The sequence below is a fragment of the Gossypium hirsutum genome, chromosome A01, assembly GCF_007990345.1.
Source record: "Gossypium hirsutum isolate 1008001.06 chromosome A01, Gossypium_hirsutum_v2.1, whole genome shotgun sequence".
In the NCBI taxonomy this organism is placed as follows: Eukaryota; Viridiplantae; Streptophyta; class Magnoliopsida; order Malvales; family Malvaceae; genus Gossypium; species Gossypium hirsutum.
The window spans coordinates 99,082,854-99,103,142 of record NC_053424.1 but is presented as its reverse complement, the minus strand read 5'-3'; the positions used below and the strand labels follow the sequence as shown (position 1 = coordinate 99,103,142).

General features: G+C 36.6%; 1 non-coding gene across 1 annotated transcript; it reads left to right on the top strand.

Moving 5' to 3' along the window:
- The first annotated feature begins 488 nt into the window (after positions 1-488).
- LOC121207956 (small nucleolar RNA R71) lies at positions 489-594 on the top strand. Its single transcript, XR_005903032.1, has one exon. It is a non-coding gene; the product is annotated as a small nucleolar RNA R71 (small nucleolar RNA).
- The last annotated feature ends 19,695 nt before the right edge of the window (positions 595-20,289 follow it).

The window sequence follows — 20,289 nt, the reverse complement described above, 5'->3', positions numbered from 1 at the left end:
TTGTTGGTAGGGTGGTTGTTGGAAGCGTGGAGGTGGTGGTCTCTGATTCCCTTGGCCTCCCCATGAGAAATTTGGGTGCTTCCTCCAACCTGCTTGTAAGTATTACTATAAGGATTATTCTAAGATCGAGGATTATTACCCATGTACTTTAACTACTCGTTCTCCATGTTGGATCCACCTCCACTTGCTTCGCACTGCATTACTGGATAAACCTGTGAAAAACCAAGAAAATCGTCAATTTTTCTATTCAAAAGTTCTACCTGATTAGAGAACATGGTGACCGATCGACGTTAAAAATGCCAGCTGTTTTCGTTGCCTTTTTCCTCATGACTTGCCACTGATAATTATTCAGTGACATCTCTTCTATATATTCATAAGCATCCTTAGGTGTCTTATTATTTATAGTTCCACCAGCGGCTGCGTCGATCATCTGTCTAGTCGAAGGATTCAGGCCATTGTGAAACGTTTGAACCTGTAGCCAGGGCTGTAACCCATGGTGAGGGCACCTTCTCAACATATCCTTGTATCTCTCCCATGCATCGTAGAGTGTTTCTAAATCCATCTGCACAAAAGAGGAGATATCATTATGTAATTTGGCTGTTTTAGCTGGCGGAAAATATTTTAATAAAAACTTTTCGGTCATTTATTCCCAAGTAGTGATTGACCCTAGTCGTAACGAGTTCAACAATTGTTTAGTCTTATTCCTCAACAAAAAGGGAAACAACCGAAGGCGAATGGCATCATCAGAAATGCCTTTGATTTTAAAAGTGTCGTAAAACTATAAGAGATTTACCAAGTGAGTGTTGGGACCCTCGTCCAATAAACCATCAAACTGAAAAAACTGTTGGATCATTTGAATGGTGTTAGGTTTCAATTCAAAATTATTTGCAGCAACAGCAGACCTAACTATGCTCGATTCAGTTCCTGTTAAAGAAGGTTTAGCATAATCATACGTAGTACGTGGAGTAGGATTCTAATTAGCAGCAATTGCAGTTTCTACGAACTGTGTAATCGATCTCACTATCAAACAGTAATGGTCCTGACGGGTTTCTTCTAGTCATACACTATAAAAACCTGCCAGGAACGAATAAAAGAAAAAATTAGAAAAGAAAATAAAAATTTAAATTGAAAATAAAATAGAATGGCTAACGTAATAAAAATCGAGTGTTCCTAATATCCTAGATCCCCGGCAATGGCGCCAAAAACTTGGTACGTTATATTCACGACAGGTTTTAAAAACTTATAATTAATCATTCTTGAAACTAACTATTTTCACGATGAAGGCAAGGGTACCTATCGAACAGTAGTATAGCTTTAGCAAGACCAGATTGTTGAACCCAAAGGAACCAAGAGTACTAGTAATTACTTTCTTTTTATTATCTAGCGTAAAAATAAAGGGTTTTGTTTATCTAAACTAATTAACTAAACTAAGAATGCACAGAGAGAAATTGGGGAAAAGCTTTTGGGAAAATTTGATTGATTAAGACAATACCCAAGGAAAAATCCACCTAGACTTCACTTGTTATTTGAATCTGAATCAGACAATTTATTCATTTGACTAGATCCGTAGAATCCCTAAGTTATATTATTATATCTCTCGAGACTAATAACATCTGACCCTAGGTTGATTTAATTGAAATATCTTTCTAATTAACGCCTTGTGTTGCATTAACTCGATCTATGGATCCCCTTATTAGGCTTCACCCTAATCCGGCAAAATCTTATTACCCTATCTCTAGGCGTGCAATCAACTCCGCTTAATTATGACAAATTTACTCTTAGATAAGGTATTTTCCTCCTCTGAATAAGAGCATTAACTTGAATCAATATCTTGGAATATTAAAACAAGAATTAAAAACACATAATTAAGAACAAGTCAAATATTTATCATACAATTCTGATAATAGTAACAAGATCTGTCTTAGGTTTTATTCCCCTTAGGTATTTAGGGGGTTTAGTTCATAATTATAAAAGAAAACATCTCAGAAGAATAATGATTACAAAACATAAAGAAAACCTAAAACCCCTGAATGGAAATTGAAGGGAGATCTTTAGTCTTGACAATGAATCCAGCTTCTAAGATGGACCAATCGGCTTCCCTTGAATAATTCCTTGCTTCCTACTCCGCGTGTCTGTTCTAAGTGCCTCCTCCGGTGTTTAAATAGGCTTTAGAATGCCTAAGAGCCCTCAAAAGTGGCCTTTTCCAAATAGGGCTATACTTGGGCTCGATAGGGACACGCCCCGTATGACACGCTCGTGTCTGATTACTCCAGCCCGTGGTCAAGGCTGTTGAATAGGCACGGGCATGTAGTCTGCCCGTGTAAGTCGTGCTTCGATCTTGCCAAATGGACACGACCGTGTGACACGCCCGTATGAGGAAATCTAGGCCGTGTTGATTTCCCATGTGGGTCTATTTTCTCTGTTTTCGTCTTGTTTCTCGCTCTTTTTACTCTCCTATGCTCACCTAAGTATAAAACATGAAATTAAAGGATTAGGATCATCGAATTCACCAAATCTAAGGAGAAACCATCCATAAATGTGCTAAGCATGGGATAAAAATATGTATAAATTACAGTTGATCAACAGTTGTTGAGATTAATTTGAACAATATGTATACATAAGTAGCATAACTATCAAATTTCTTGTCTTTTAGCATAAGTATATTAAATTCATAATTTTGGGAAAAATGTTGTTCTGAAGGAGTTTCTCAAAGATGTTTCCGAGAAATTCTTTTCACAATTTGTGCATTACTCGGGATGAGCAATGGATTAAGTTTGAGGGTGTGGAAACACGAAAATTTACACATTTTTACATACCCTTTTTAGCTTAAAATCATACCGTTTCAATTAAATTCTTGTCGAAAAATAATTAAATTATACTTATAATATGAACATGATGAATTTTAGTTAATTTTATAATTAATTTTGAGTAATTTTGGTTATTTTCGACAGAATTGCGCAAAGGGTAAAAAATGGCTCGGTAGACACTACTTGAAGCACAAAACCAAGAAGCAATTTGAAGTATCAAGGAGAATTAATTTCCAGCCTAAGATGGTCCAATTATGTGTATTAATTCATAATATAATTAATTTTAATTTATACCCAATTTAATTTGGGCTAAATAAATTAATATTAATTAATTATGGAAAAAATGGTCTAGTTGAACCGAACCTATTGAAGTGCACAGGCCAAAGATTGGGCAGCCCAAAACCGGCCATATGTTGACCCAAATCAGCTTATTAGCTGATTAATTAAGCTTGCAAAGAAGGCCTTGAATTCTTGTTAAAGTTGCATTCAAACCCCTCCACAATTGGTGGATTTTTGGATTTGCCCCACACCATTTTGAGCAAAGTTGAAAGCATCAACTTTGCCACATAAAGGAGTGGCTCTTTAGCTACTATTTTTAGCAAATTTCAGCTGCCACACTCAGCTATAAAAGCCCCCCTTGGCTGATCATTCAAAGCATCTCATTCATTCCTCATTCATTTCGCAACACTTTTCTCCTCCCTCATTCTTTTTCTCTTATTTTTCCATTTCAATTCCCTTGCTCTTGTGCCAATTTCTTCCCTTGGAAATGGGGTGTTATTCAACCATTTTAGAGTAACAATTGTGTGACAGCCCTAAATTGACCCTAGTCAGAAAGTGGTTTCGGGACCACGAAACCGAGTCTTATAAATAATTAAAGGTTATATTCTGTGTTTATGATGTGCGTAAAAGCTTGTGTGATAGTTCCATACTTTAATTTGGTCAGTGTATGTGAAATTTATTAGTAGGGACTTATGTGAGACAATTTAGAAATATGCTAGGCAAGTGTTAAAGTGGCCTATTAATATATGTGGGAAAGTGCTTGTCCTTGCATGTCAAATTAGCAAAATTAAAGCATAGTGGCCGGCCATGCTATGGGTGGAAACATGTCACAAACATGTTATGTTAGTGATGTATGTTAGGAAAAATAAAATAAGGGGCATGGTAATAAAATAATGAAAGGGAATATGATGAAAACAAAGAAAAAAAAAGTGTCCATCCTTTTTCATTTCTTTTGGCCGAAAGTTCTAAGGGAGAAGGAAGGAGCTCTTGCTTCATGTTCGGCTTGGAAGAGGATTAGGAAGAGGTTCGGCCGTACTTGTATCTAGGTTAAGGTAAGTTTGATGTTGTGCCATGAGATTCATGCATGTTTTTAGTTGTTAGCTTGAGTTCTAACTAGCCCATGGTTTAAATCTTTGCTATGTGAGGGAGATGATACTCGGCCATGGGTGTTGTCTTCTTGGTGGATGTTTGATGTTGTGTTGGTGAGGTATGAAGATGATAGAGTGTGTGTAAGAATTTGAAAAAGGTAGGTTTTAGCAACTTCATGAAGCAATCGGCCTTGGTATATCCATAAGTATGATTTATGCTTGTTATGTTACTCATGGTTAAAATGATTCGGCTATGCTTCATGTAAAAATAAAATATACATGTGAATTCGGATATATGTTTATATTTGGTTAATGATTTATCCTTGTGAAGTATAAATTTGGAACATGATTTGAGTTGGAAGTTATTATAATGTATTTGTGCATTCGGGTATATGATGAAAATATATGAAATGGTTATAATCAACCTTATGATTCGGCTCTTGCACATATATATATATGTTTGCACATGATGTATTGGTATGCCATTTATGGGTGGTATTAAGTATATAATTGGCCTCAACATATACATGCATACTCGGCCACATGAGAAGATTAGTGTTGCATGTATTCGGTTAGAGGCAAGCATATTGATGCCTTTATCTTGGTTTAGACAATCGGGTAAAAGGGAGTGTGGGTTAATATGTTGAGTTGATGCATGATTTCACATGTATGTGACTTTAATGTCTAATGTATATATATGGGCTGAGTACCTTGAGTTCCTCTTTTCGATGCTCAAATGATTAAATCAATTTATTTGTTAAATTAAGCTCAAGAGAAAAGGGGAACTAAATCTGATAAAGGGAAGGAAAAAGTGGTCAAATAGCCATCGAAATCGTTCGACAACATCCGAGGTAAGTTTTCGAGTAACGAGACTTAGTTACCGATTTGATTAAGTCATGATGTATGAGCATAACAAATATGCGGTGATATGATGATTCTACTTGAATCATATGTTGAGTTAATTAGTCTATACGTATGACGGGTAGCCGTATGTGCATAGAGATAGTGTCATAAAGCAAATTAAACCATGCTGTTTGTATGTGGCTAGTGAGCCGAAAATGGGATCGCTTAATACGTGACGTGTGTTTGAACTCCAATTATGAAAATGAAATATAGATGTGTCATGATTTATTGATATGTGTATGAATATTTGGATGATAACCGGGCTAAGTCCCGAAGGCATCTGCGCTAGTGACTAGTTCCGGGCAAGTCCCGAAGGCATTTGTGCGAGTTACTAAATCCGAGCTAAGTCCCGAAGGCATTTGTGCGAGCTACTAAATTCGGGCTAAGTCCCGAAGGCATTTGTGTGAGTTACTAAATCCGGGCTAAGTCCCGAAGGCATTTGTGTAAGTTACTAAATCCGGGCTAAGTCCCGAAGGCAATTGTGCGAGTTACTCTAACCGGGCTATGTCCCGAACGCATTTGAGCGAGTAGCTATATCCGGTTAAATTCTGAAGGTACGTGATTTGGGAATGAGCGATCTGCTGTAGTAATTTCAATTAATACGCTCATAAAAACTCAACAACGAGGTATGTGTTGTACATGCATTGGATTAATTGATTCCTCTTAAATAGTATTCGCTCAGTCGATTAAGGAGCTTCCGGTTTTGGTTAAGTTGATCCCTTATGTATGAATATAAGGGTTGAAAATGTGAAGTAGGACTGATTTTTGAGAATATATGTGTATATGAAATTATCCGTTTAGTTATATGAATGCTATACTTCAGTTGAGCCTAATTCCATTGCTCAAAACTTACTAAGCATTAAATGCTTACTCCGTTCTTTGAATCTCTGTTTTATAGATTTTGGTTCGTCAGCTATCGGACTCGGGATTATTGAAGTCGAAGTCTCCCACACTATCAAAGCCCCTTTTGGTACACTTTTGGTTGAACTTTGAAATGGCATGTATAGGACTACCCTTTTTGTTGTTGGTCATGGACCCTTTGGTTTTGTATAAATTTGGATAGCCATGCGAAAATGGCTTATATACACTTTGAGCTTAATATTATAATCGTCTTGTATGATGTTCATTAAGAGGTATGGAAATGTTTGGGAACGATTAGCCATTGGAATGGTTAATCATGATCATATTTTGTGCTATATATGCAAAAGGGCTAGTTGAATCATGAAAACTATGTAATAGGTAAAGTCTACCTTAAAAATAGATGCTGATAGCAGCAGTGACGTGAATGTGAAAAATCACTAAAAGTAGTAGAAATGGAATTAAATAGTGAATAAATTATGTAATCGAACCTTGATGAATCTATTTTCATAGGAAAGTAACGAAACGATCATTTAAACAGTATGTTAAGAGATATTTAAGTTTTCGTGAGACAGGGCCAGAACGGTTTCTGGATTCCCTGTTCCGACTTTGGAAATTCATTATAAAATAACCAAAGATAATTAGAAGTCATTCCATATATTTATAGATTCCTTTTCGAGTCTAGTTTCTATAGAAACAAACGGCATCAGTATTGAAGCCCTGTACAGGGAGATATGCAAGTCGTAATGCGCAAAGGTCAGTGTAGTCGAACCCTGAAACAGGGGGGAATTTAACTAATAAACTGTACTAATTGGCTCGACCAAAAATTCTAGAAAACAATTTGTGGATGGATATATGAGTCTAGTTTCATGGAAAAATTACGAAACTGATTTTCGAGTTTTGGAACTCAAGATATGATTTTTAAGGTGACAGTGACGCAGTTAGTCAGCTGTCTGGAAATTTTTAAAATGGACTGTGAAAATAAGTGAATTAAGTCTGTTAACCCCTCGTGTCCGACTCCGGCAACGGTCTCGGGTACGGGGTGTTACAAATTGAGTGTTCATCGAAGCCTTGATTGGCGAGGAAACAAGAAGGAAGAACAGAGCAACCAAGTTAAGCCTTGGAAAACCACCTGATTTGATTCTTGTTCCCTATCTCTTTAATTTTTGTTGTTATGATGAACATATCTATGAGTATTCATGTTGTTGGAATGGTTAATTTAATTAGCTTAGCTTGAATTTAATTCTTGCTGGGTTGATTGCATTTCGTCTTCTTAAATTGTTAAAATTGTGTTTATGTTGTTATAGGCCTCAGTAAAATGCTTGATTAAGTAAAATCATGCCTAGATTATTGTTGTGTTACGACTGTGAGGTAACTAATGAATTAATTATTTAAATGGATTGAAATTGTAATTAATTGACATAGTACTTGATCAGTGCATGTTTATTCTTCTAAGGTGGCTGAAGGTTAAATTAGTAACGTATCTGGCGATCTTATTGCCTTGCATAACTTGCAAGATTATTGTGATTAAACTGTTTCAAGGTAGGGATACCTTGTTACCTCACATAGTCTTTTATATGCTTGTTAGATTTAATTAATCGTTTGAATTGACATAGGGATATGCAAGAGATTAGTTCAATTTAATGAGTATGTATGTGCAATAACATGTTAGCTTACTGGAATCTGTTTAGTTGGTTGAATTGACATAGGGATATGTCAAGAGATGAATGGATTTTGGTATATAAGTATGTTCATAAGTTAGCAAATTACCGGGTTGCCGTGATTTTATTCGTAACAATATAAACATAAACTTAATAATTCTAAGAAGAGAAGTGTAATTAATCCAACATAATTATATCATCTTGATTAAATCTTATTTTGAAATCGTGCATTAGAACTTTCTTTTACTTCATTTTTTATTTTTTTATTTTAATTTTCTTAAGTTTTTAGTCACCCTCTTGAAACAAAATATTTTTCTTCACCAAAGTATTTTAAATTGCATTAATAAATAATCCTGTTCACAGTCCTTGTGGGTACGATAACTCGACATTTATTTGTCACTTTATTACTTGTTGCAATTGTGTACAATTGCACATTTTCGTCGTTCCAGGCACACGGGCATTTGGTCGGCCGTGTGCCCATGTCAGTAGCCTCCCTAGTTTTTACACAGTCTGGCACACGAGCGTGTCTTGTGGCCGTGTGGATAAGTCAGTATGTATGCCCTATTTTTCCACAGCTTAGACACACGGTCGTGTCTAAGGCCATGTGAGGTACACGACTTGTTCACATGAGCGTGTGACCTTTTAAAAGGTGAAAAATTTTCTAAGTTTTCAAAACTTCTATATGTTATCAGATTGGTCCCAAATGCATGAGTTAGGCTTTGTATGCTCGATTTAAGTTCTTATTAAATGTGAATGAATGACATTTACTGAAATGATATGATTATTTGTTAATAATTGTTCTGAATGTTATTATAAGTCTGGTAATGCCTCTTAACCTATTTCGGCGACGGTTACAGGTTAGGGGTGTTACACTTGCCATCATAGCTGCTAAGTGATGATGAAGATGATAGAGATAAAGCTGCATTGGAAGCCGAATTGAAGGGATTCACTTCACAACCCCATCTTAAGTCTTTGAATTTGGAATCTTGTGAGTATAAGTAGTTGACAGCCTCATCTGAAGAACTGCCAAAGTTAGAGTTAAAGGTACTACCTTCTCACCATAAATATATTTTCTAGGTAATTTTTCTACTTTATTTGTGATTATTTAAAGTAATTTAACTAAGAATAAAGAGCAGAAGCTAATTAATGGCTTGAAGAAATTTAAGAAGGAAATCTGTTGGACGATAGCTGATATTAGAGGTATTAGCCCATCTTTTTGCATACATAAAATCATTTTGGAAGTTGGTGAAAAAGGCACTATTGATGGTCAAAGAAGGTTAAACCCTTTCATAAAAAAGGTGGTCTAGAAGGAGATCATCAAGTGGCTAGATGCGATAATCATTGACCCCATCTCAGATAGATATTGGGTGAGTCTAGTCCAATGTGTGCCAAAGAAGGGTGGCATCATAGTTGTAAATAATGAAAATAATGAGTTGATTCCAACCAGAATAGTTACAGGTTGGAGGATTTGTATTGATTACCGTAATTTGAATAAGGCAACTCAAAAAGATCATTTCCCATTTCCATTTTGGATCAAATGCTAGACAAACTTGCAGGGCATGATTACTATTATTTCCTCGATGGTTATTCAAGATATAATAAAATCCTTGTAACCCTAGAAAATTAGCATACCCTTCACATGTCCATACAGTATGTTTGTTTTCAAGCATAAGGTTTTTCATTTATGTAATGCATCTGCAACTTTTTAGCAGTGTATGATGGCTATATTCACTCACATGGTTGAATTTTTTTTTCAAAATGTTTATGGATGAGGTTTTTTTCTGTTTGGAGACTCTTATGATAACTATTTATATAATTTGGCCTAAGTGCTCAAATGATGCGAAAAGATGAACCTCGTTCTCAACTGGAAGAAATGTCATTTCATGGTGAAAGAATGCATTATTTTGGGACACAAAATTATAAGACAAAGAATAGAAGTACACAAGGTAAAGATAGATGTTATTAGAAACTCCTATCTCTAATGTTTGTGAAGGGCATTAGTAGTTTTCTAGGACATGCTGGGTTTTACAAGACATTCATTAAGGATTTCTCCAAAATCTTTGAACCTCTTTGTAAACTGATGGAGAAAGATTCAGTATTCAATTTTGATGGTGATTGTTTAACAACTTTTGAAGAGTTGAAGAAAAGATTAATTTCAGTACCAATCATCATTACCCTAGATTGGAGTTCACTATTTTAACTGATGTGTGATGCGAACAGCTATACGGTAGGAGCTGTGTTAAGACAACGAAGGAATAATATTTTTCATCCCACCTATTATGTTAGTAGAACCTTGATAGGAGCACAATCAAATTATACGATAATAGAAAGAGCTACTTGTTGTTGTTATTGCTTTTTACAAATTTGATTCATATCTTATAAACACAAAACTGACGGTTTCTACTGATCACACGACCATTAAATATATAATGTCAAAGAAAGATGCAAAATCACAATTGATTCGTTGGATTTTGTTACTCCAAAAGTTTGATTTGGTGATACAGAAGAGGAAGGGAGTAGAGAATCAAGTGGCAGGCCATTTGTCCAAATTGGAGCAAAAAGACGAAACCCACTCCTCTGTTCCTATTAATGAGTATTTTTAAGACTAACACATTTTTGAGGTAAGTCATGTCCACAAAGCTCCATAGTTTGTAGATTATGCTAACTTTTTAGCTAGTGGTTTAATGCCACCCAATTTGACATATCAATAAAGGAGGAAATTCCTTCATGGTGTTAGATATTATTTTGGGAAGGAACCATTTTTGTTTAAGCAATATGCAGATCAGATGTTTAAAAGATGTGTAGTCGAGAGAAAAGTAGTCGATATTTTGTACCATTTCCATTCATCCCCTAGTTGGGGACATTTTTTACGATCATGAACTGCACCCAAAGTATTACATGTCATTTCTTTTGGCCAAACTTGTTTAAATATGCATATGCCTACATGAAGTAATGTGATCGATGCCAAAGATTCAAAAATGTAACCAGAAGGAATGAGATGCCACTAACCAACATTCTCAAGGTAGAGTTATTTGACATTTGCGGTATTGATTTTCTTAGTCCTTTTCCTTCTTCTTATGGTAAGAGGTACATCTTGGTAGCAATTAATTATGTGTCCAAATAGGTAGAAGCTGAGGCATACCCGACTAATGATGCCAAGGTGGGGATGCTGTTTCTTCAAAAACACATATTTACAAGATTTGGGACTCCCAGAGCTATAATCAACGATGAAGGTTCCTATTTTGTGAATATAAAATGGTTCTCGTGTAACACCCCTAACTCGTATCTATCGTTGGAGTAGGGTTACAAGGTATTACAGATCAATACACAACATAAAACATACATTTATCATCCATAAGGCATTCATCCTCATAAATCATTCATCACAATTACATTGTCCCTTATAAGGGACTACGAAGCCTTAAACATGCTTTAGAAGTGGTTTGGGACTAAACCGATATCATACAAAAATTTTGGAAACTTAGTAAAATTTGCACATTCTTAGAGGTCACATGCCCGAGTAAACAGGTCGTGTGCGTCACGTAGCTTCAGACACGCCCGTGTCTCAGGCTGTGTGGAAATAGGGCATAAATTCTTACTTGAGTCACACGGCCAACCACATGCCTGTGTGTCCAGCCCGTGTGCCCTTCGAAGTGGCCACACACGCCCGTGTCCCAAACTGTGTACTAGGCTATACCAAAACTGTAGGGTATACTGAGTTACGCAACACGGCCAAGTCAAACGCCCGTGTGCTAAGCCATGTGCCAATTAACGGGGTATACTGACTTGTTCCACACAGCCAGTCACACGCCCATGTGTAAAATCGTACAAAATTCATACGAGTATTGAAAAGGGGAAATATTTGATGAACTCGATTAAGACATTAAATATATGTTTAATTAGAAAGGTTTGTGAATTTGAATGAGATTAGCCATGTTAAGCATATTTGAATTGATATGTAAATGTTCATGTGATGACTTTATTTGTATATGGCTTACTAAGATTTTAAAGCTTACTTTGTGTGTTCTTTCCCTGTTTTACAGATTATCGAAGCTAGCTCAGACTTCGGGATCATCGAGAAACATGATCACACTATCGATCATCTCGTTGGTACTTTTGAAGCTTTGTATATATGGTATATGGCATGTATAGGCTAGTGTCATCTTGGTATGTTTTGAGTTATGATTATAGTCATGAGTTTTGGCTTGTAAATGTTGGAATATGACCATTTAAGTTGGCTTGAATTATGTGTTTGATAAGTGATATATATGATGTATATAATGTCCTCAATGTTGGCTTGTTTGGAATGGTTGTATGTGTAACGCCCCAAATCTTTAGTAATTACTTTTGTATGGTTGTGACATAACTTTGTATCTATTTCAGTGGTTAAGCATTCTGGGAAGTGTCTGAGAAGTCTTGGGTTCAAGCCCTGGCTTGTGCAAAAGTTTTGTTTTTTATATGAATAAGCCCTGTTTCTAGTCAGTAGGTTCTTAAATAAATGTGAGCGTCGTATGACAGAAAGGGCCTGCTGGTCTAGGGATAAGTAGCGTGGCATTGTTACTAGAGGTCTTGAGTTCGAGTCTTGTTGTAACATCCTGAATGAGGGCCTAATCAGAATAGTGGTTTCAGGACCATAAATCTGACATTAAAATAATTATTTCATGAGCATTATGAGGTCTAGGATATGAAAATGAGCATGTGTTAAAGTTTCATGAAGAAATTCTATGTGTAAGGTGTCCTATTGGAGATTAGAGACCAAATTGAATAAATTGCAAAACTTGGATTCTAGAAGTAATTTGTATGAAATTGCTTTGGAATGTTCATTAGGGGTCCTTAAAGAGTAATTTTCCCAATTTCTAAGTTTTTGGACAAAAATGGGCATGCATGGAAAATTTTGGAAGTTTAGTAATGAAGGGCATTTTGGTCATTTGGTTAATTAAAGAATAAAAAGGGAAAAATCAAGCTATAAATCAGCTCATTTTCTTCTCCATGTTGCTGAAATTCCAAGGGTTTCCATAGTTAGGGTTTTCAACATTTTCAAGTACAATAGTAAGTGCTCCCTAGCCCCGTTTTTAACATTCTTCGTATTTTTGAAATCCTCCTAACATGCTCTCTCTATTTCTATCCATATTTCAAGCTAGGGTTCAGGTTCAAAAATTTACCCATGCATGATATGTTTGTGTTTTGATGATTTATGGAGGGACATGAGAGTTTAAAGGATGGTAAACAACTTTTATTATGTGGTTTTTTATGGAAATGGCTTAAAGGACTAAATTGTAAAAGTTGTGGAAATGGGTAGGAAAATATAGAATGAAGGGAAAACATGGGCTGCTATGAGTGTGTATAATATTCAGCTAGGCTTGGGTAGCCAAGGAATTACATGCATCTTATTATACAAGCCCTAGGACTAAATTGTAAATATTGTGAAAGGTTAGGGGCAAAATGGTCATTTTGCCTGTGGATGAGTTTTAGGCCTAAAATGAATAATGTGATGTATTAATGATCTAATTTTATTGATATAGATCTTGAGAAACAAATTTCAGAGGTCGACCGTGGAAAATGAAAGGTTTTGGAATAACCGAGACACGAAACTGAAGCAATTACCAGGTAAGTTCGTATGGCCCAAAGTAAACTCTTTATTTACTTAAACATGCATGTTCTTGAATGTATGAAAATTTAGATATTTATTGCATGATAATTCATGAAATGTGCTTGTGTAAAGGAAAAATGATAAATGTCCAAGTTCAAATAGAAAAGGGAAATCTGATGGATAATTATGGCTTGCATGATACGAGATCCTGCATGTGTTGCAAAAAAGGATTTAGCCCCTACGGGTATTCCGATGATCTCAAAATAGAAAGGATCTAGCCTGAATGGGTGTTCCTTGAGTGATCGAGCCTCCCAAAGAATGTGGTGCATTAAGTATTTAGCCCGGATGGGTAATTCGATTGAGGACTGAATTTAGCCTGGACTGGCAATTCAGATCTGAGCTTATGAGAGCAACTATCATTAAAAAGGGATTTAGCCTAGACTGGTAATCCCGCCATAAGATGTAAGGTTTGTGGCAGTGCATACTTGAGATGATCACTTATATGATATGACAGTAAATGGTTATCCATCGAGATTTCCTAGAAATTCAATGAGAATTAACATGCTAAAATAAAGAATGAGAATATTGAATTGATGAGCTCATCTAAGACTAATGACATGATGTATTGTTATGAGACTAACTTGATGATTGAGTGTATGTGATAAGGAAACTATTTCATACTTGTTGGAATTATTGCTTAATATGGTTGTGTGCCAATTAACCAGTAAGTTTGCTTTCCAGTTATCTGAATTTACTAAGCATATAAATGGTTACCCCCTTCTCTTTACCATATCTTATAGAGCTCGAAGACTCGTGAAGATTGGAAGACGATTGGAGAATCAACACACTATCGACTTGTCTCGCTTTGGTGTATAGATACTTTTATTTTGTTTAATGACATATATAGAATTTTTGGTTATTTTGTTACATGTGTCATTTTGCTAGCCATTGTAAGGGCTTAAATGGTCTACTTATTCTTTTGCAAATGGCCATGAGATATGGATCATATTGATGTAGGTTGTAAACCTACTAATGATTCATATCTATGTTTAAATGTTTCATGAGATATGATGATGAGGCTTCATAAATGGATGATTGAAATGGGACCTAATAATTTGAGAGTGGACATAGCGTACAATGGTATATGGTTATTATATGGCCTAAGAGTAAAAATGTGACAGCCCAAAGTTGACCCTAGTCGAAAAGTGGTTTCGGGACCACGAAACCGAGTCTTATAAATAATTAAAAGTTATATTCTGTGTTTATGATGTGAGTAAATGCATGTGTGAAAGTTTCATGCATTAATTTGATCATCTTTATGTGAATTTATTAATATGGACTTATATGAAACTTTGTTGGAAAGTGAGAGGTTAATCTTACAATGGTCTAATAGTACATGCATTGAAAGGAGTGGTTTTGCATGTCAATTTACCCATGATAAACATAGTGGCCGGCCAAGGAAAGAATATGCTCCACTAATTCAAAATTAAAATAATTTTGTATTAACAAATGATTTAATAATTGAAATAAAAGGAATTAAATAAAAGAGAAGAAGGAGGATGGTGTTCATCTTCTTCTCATACCTCCCTCAAGCCGAAACAAGGATGAAAAAGAAGGGAAAACTTACCTAGAGCAATTCGGCATTCATCTTTAGCTATTAGGAGGTAAGCTTTGAATTTGTTGATTTGGCTTTATAATATGCTAAGTTAAATTGTGGATGCACTCTTGGTAATGTCAAGAAAGTTGAGATTTCTTATGGTGATTTGAGCAATGTGCCGAATGATTAAGTGTTGGAATTAGGGGTTATTTCATGTTGTATGGAACAATGGGGGAATGACTAGAATGGGGTAAAGATTTTTGGATGAGTGGCTTAGAGGAGCCTTGTACATTCGGTCAAAGATTGAGTCTATTTAGAATGTAAATTTCTTCCTCTATGATTATTTTCCTTGCATGTTAAATGGTTCTTGATAAGACCAAAGGAATGATCAATAGGCATTAAAAGGCTAAATGTGTGAATTTAAGGTATAAGAACCTATAGGTAATTACATAGGTAATGTTGAAAATTAATGTAGTATATTCGGCCATGTAGAGTATATCCTAGAGATATTATGTTTAATTCTCTATAATCGGCTAAATGAGTGATAATGGTTTATAATGTTGAATTGAATTATATGTATAAGTAGTTAGCAAAGTGATTAAACTACCGAATTTAATTATTAAATGTGTTCTAAGCTTGCTGAATTTTGAGATGCGATTGGGAGTAAATTTGACATGAGCATATTTTGTTAATGATAAATATGATAAATGTATATATAGCTGAATGTGATATGTGTGAATTATATGTTAAATTAAGGCTTGGTAAGCTAGCTATTAAGGTGAAATGCTAATGTTAGTATTTGATTTGGTAATAATCTGTTTGGGGACAGCAGCAGTAAGGTGATTTTGGAAAATCGCCATAATTTGTAGGAGTTGAATTAGAAGCTGAGTGAATTATGTCATTAAAGCTTCAAGGGTCTATTTTCTTACAAAAGAAACTATAAAAACAAAAGAGTTACCGATCTAGAGATATTTGAAGTATTGTGGGGCTGAGTCAAAATGACTGCTGGATTCCCTGTTCTGTTTTTAGAAAATCATTATAAATTGTACAAAAATGATTATAAGATAAAATTTATATGCTTAGACTCCTTAATGAGTCTAGTTTCAAATGAGATCAAATACAACACATTTTGAATTCTGTAAAATGAGAAATTGGATTCGTAGTGAAGAGTGGTCAGAATAGTCAAACAGTGAAACAGGGGAAACTTTAAGAAAAATCTGGTATTGATTGGCCAAACCTAAAATTCTGAAAATTTTATGGATGGAAGATATACGAGTCTATATTCAGGGAAAATTAACGGCAAGTAAATTGGAGTTTAGTAGCTCCAGTTATAAATAATTTAGTAACTACTGCTCAGGAAAACAGCTCGTAGTGAATATGTGATTTTGTTGTAAACATTAATGAAAGTTTGCCAATGAATTATTTATTGATTATTATAAAGCTTACTATAATCTATGTGTGTGAAAGTCGGATCAATATATATATTATTCTGAAAGTAATACTTGAATAGTCGATTAATGACTATTTTAAATTTTGTTGAACTTAAGCTCAAGAGCAAAGGGGAACTATATCCGATAAAGGGAAGGAAAAAGTAATTGAATAGCCGTTGAAGTCGTTCGACGACATTTGAGGTAAGTCTTCGAGTAATGACCCTACTTGAATTATATTGAAATGAATAGTCATACTATGACGGATAGTCGAATGTGCTTAGAGACTATGTTATAAAGCCAATTGAAATCATGCTCTTTGTGTGTGGCTACTGAGCCGAAATTTGAAAGGTTTAATAAATGTTTTGTGTTTGAGCCTTAGTAACGAAGAAATGATATGGATGTGTTATGATTATTGATATATGTGTGCATGAGCATTGGAATATATCCGGGCTAAGACCCGAAGGCAATTATGCGAGTTGATATATCCGGGCTAAGACCCGAAGGCAATTATGCGAGTTGATATATCCGGGCTAAGACCCGAAGGCAATTATGCGAGTTGATATATCCGGGCTATGACCCGAAGGCAATTATGCGAGATGATATATCCGGGCTAAGACCCGAAGGCAATTATGCAAGTTGATATGTCCGGGTTAAGACCCGAAGGCAAATGTGTTTGCGGCTATATTCGGTTAAATACCGAAGAAACTTGGGTTTGAATGTGAGCGTTTTGTGCTGTAACTAATTCAATAAATATGCTCGACCAACCCGAACGATAAGGTATGTTTGCATGTGCATTGGAAAAGTCGATTCGTTTTAAATAGTATCCGTGCGATCGGCTAACGAACTTTCGGCTATTAGAAAGGTTGATACCTTGTGTATATATGTTGATGAAGTGTGAAGTAAGTATGATTATGAGAATGTGTGTTAATAAAGTGACTTAGTTAGCTATGTGAATGTAATACTGTAGTCAAAGCCGATTTCATTACTTGAGACTTACTAAGCTTAAAATGCTTACCCGGTTGCTTTGGCTCTCTGTTTTATAGATTTTGTTCGTTAGCTATCGGATTCGGGATCAGCGAAGTCGAAGTCATCTACACTATCAAAGCTCTTTTGGTACTCTTTTAGTTGAACTCTGGATATGGCATGTATAGGACTACCCCCTGTTGTTTAAGTACTTTTTGTGATGTATGTGTGTAAAGCCATGCGAAAATGGCTCGTAGAAGTGGAGTATGGCATTAGACCATTTGTGTTTATGTATGTATATATGGTTTCACGATGTGACTATGGTTTGGAATGGAAGTGTTGGGCTAATGATCAGCCATTGGAATGGCTAAATATGATCACATGTGGACCTATGTATGGCAAAACCCTAGTTGGTCCATGGTAACCACAAAATAGGTAAAGTTTACCTTGAAAACAGATGCTGACAGCAACAGTGGTGTAGATTTGAAAAATCACAAAAATTCGTAGGAGTGGAATTAAATAGTGAATAAATTATTTAATCGAACCTTGATGAACCTACTTTCATATGGAAGTAACGAAACAATCATATGAACAGTACAGTAAGAGATATTCGGGTTCTTGTGGAACAGGGCCAGAACAGTTTCTAGATTCCCTGTTCCGCCTTTGGAAATTCACTATAAATTGACCAGAGATAATTAGGGGTCATACCATATATGTATGGATTCCTCTCTGAGTCTAGTTCCCATAGAAACAAACGGCATCAGTATTGAAGCTCTGTGCAGAGAGATATCCAAGTCGTAATGGGAAAAGGTCAGTGTAGTCGACCCCTGTAACATGGGAGACTTTGACTAATAAACTGTACTAATTGGCCCAACCAAAAATTCTAGAAAAAAATACATAGGTGGGGACATGAGTCTAGTTTCAGGGAAAAATCACAAAACTGATTTTCAAGTTGTGAAACTCAAGATATGATTTTTGAAGCGACTAGTACTCAGACTAGGCAGTGTCTGGAAAAATTTTTAAAAGTCTGTCAACACCTCGTGTTCGACTCCGGTGACGGTCTCGGGTTGGGGGTTTTACAATTGATTGGTATCAGAGCTGCGGTTTAGTCGATTCTAGGACTACCGTAATGTGTTGGGGTCTAGCTATACATGCCATTTTATGTGATTAATTGATAGTGTGGTGATTTCTGACATTTGCAAATGTGTTTATTTATAGTAATGGATCCCAATCCCGACCGAGCGGTAGCTGATGATCTTGAGAGTGTAGCGCCTGCTCCCGCACAAGGGACAGCGCCGGTGGACTCTCAACCTAATGCTAGTAACCCGAATGATGAAGCTAGACAAGCTTTCTATAGCGTGATGAATGATTGGTTCAACCAATACATTCGAACTAATACGGCTGTTCCACAACCTCCATTCCCGACAAACACCACCCCCGCACCTACAATACCTCCGGTAACTGACCAAATAAGGTCAAATAAGCCCCCAGTTGACCGAATCCGAAAACATGGGGCTACTGAATTTAAAGCTACGGATAGCGATGATGCCAAGCAAGCTGAATTTTGGTTGGACAACACTATCCGGGTATTCGATGAGCTATCTTGTACACCCGATGAATGCCTAAAGTGTGCTATCTCCTTGCTACGTGATTCTGCCTACTATTGGTGGAGTACTCTGACTTCTGTTGTGCCCCGGGAGCAAGTAACTTGGGAGTTTTTCCAAACTGAGTTTCGAAAAAAGTATATCAGTCAGAGATTTGTTGATCAAAAACGGAAGGAATTTCTTGAGCTTAAGCAAGGTTCTATGTCAGTTACTGATTACGAGCGAAAATTTGTTAGACTTAGTAGATACGCTCGGGAATGTGTTTCGTCCGAGGCTGTCATGTGTAAACGCTTCGAAGATGGGCTGAATGAAGATATAAAAATGTTCGTTGGCATTCTTGAAATACGAGAGTTCGTAGTACTTGTCGAGCGAGCTTGTAAAGCCGAAGAGCTTAGAAAGGAAAAACAAAAAGTTGATGTGGGAACTGGGGAGTTTCGTAAAAGATCCTCGGGAAAGTCTCTTCAACAGGCATCGAAGAAATTTCGAGATGATGTGGGCCGGTCTAGAGGCACTTCGGGCCTTTTTAGACGAGATCATGATCGACCCCCTGTGGGTACACGAGGCACTTCGGTCGCCAGTGTTGGGAATGAACGTCGAGGCCGAACGGAATGTCGACATTGCGGTAAATGGCATTTGGGGAGTTGTAGATTCCATGACCGCTCCTGTTACAAGTGCGGATCAGTGGACCACTTCATTAAAGATTGCCCGAGGCTGTCTGAACAGAATGTAAATCAGAGTGGGAAACCGGGTGCTACCACTGCTCGAGGTAGACCATCTAGAAATATGGGCAATGCTAGTGGTGGTCAGAGAGGATCTAGAGATGCTACGACCAGGTCCGAGGCTCGTGCACCTGCTAGAGCATATGCTATACGTGCCCGCGAGGATGCTTCTTCGCCTGATGTTATTACCGGTACATTCACTCTCTTTGATACTAATGTAATTGCTTTGATTGACCCCGGTTCTACTCATTCTTACATATGTGAAACCTTAGCATCCAGTAAGACTTTACCTATTGAGTCTACTGAGTTCGTAATTCGGGTGTCAAATCCCTTGGGTCGTTACGTGCTTGTCGACAAAGTGTGTAAGAAATGTCCCCTGGAAATTCGAGGTTCCTGTTTTCCGGCGGACTTGATGCTTTTGCCGTTTGATGAATTTGATGTTATCCTTGGTTTGGATTGGTTGACCGCGCATGATGCGGTTGTGAATTGCAAGAGCAAGACTATTGATTTGAGGTGCGCAAATAACGAAGTAATCCAAATTGAGTCTGCGGACTTGGAGGGGATGCCAGCTGTAATATCAGCAATGTTGGCACAGAAATATGTAAGAAAAGGGTGCGAAGCATACCTTGCGTATGTACTTGGTGACAAAGAATTAGAAAAGAAACCCGAATCTGTGCCGGTGGTTTGTGAATACCCGGATGTTTTTCCGGAAGAATTACCGGGTTTACCACCTGTTCGGGAGGTAGAGTTTGGTATTGAGCTTGTACCTGGGACTACGCCGATTTCGATA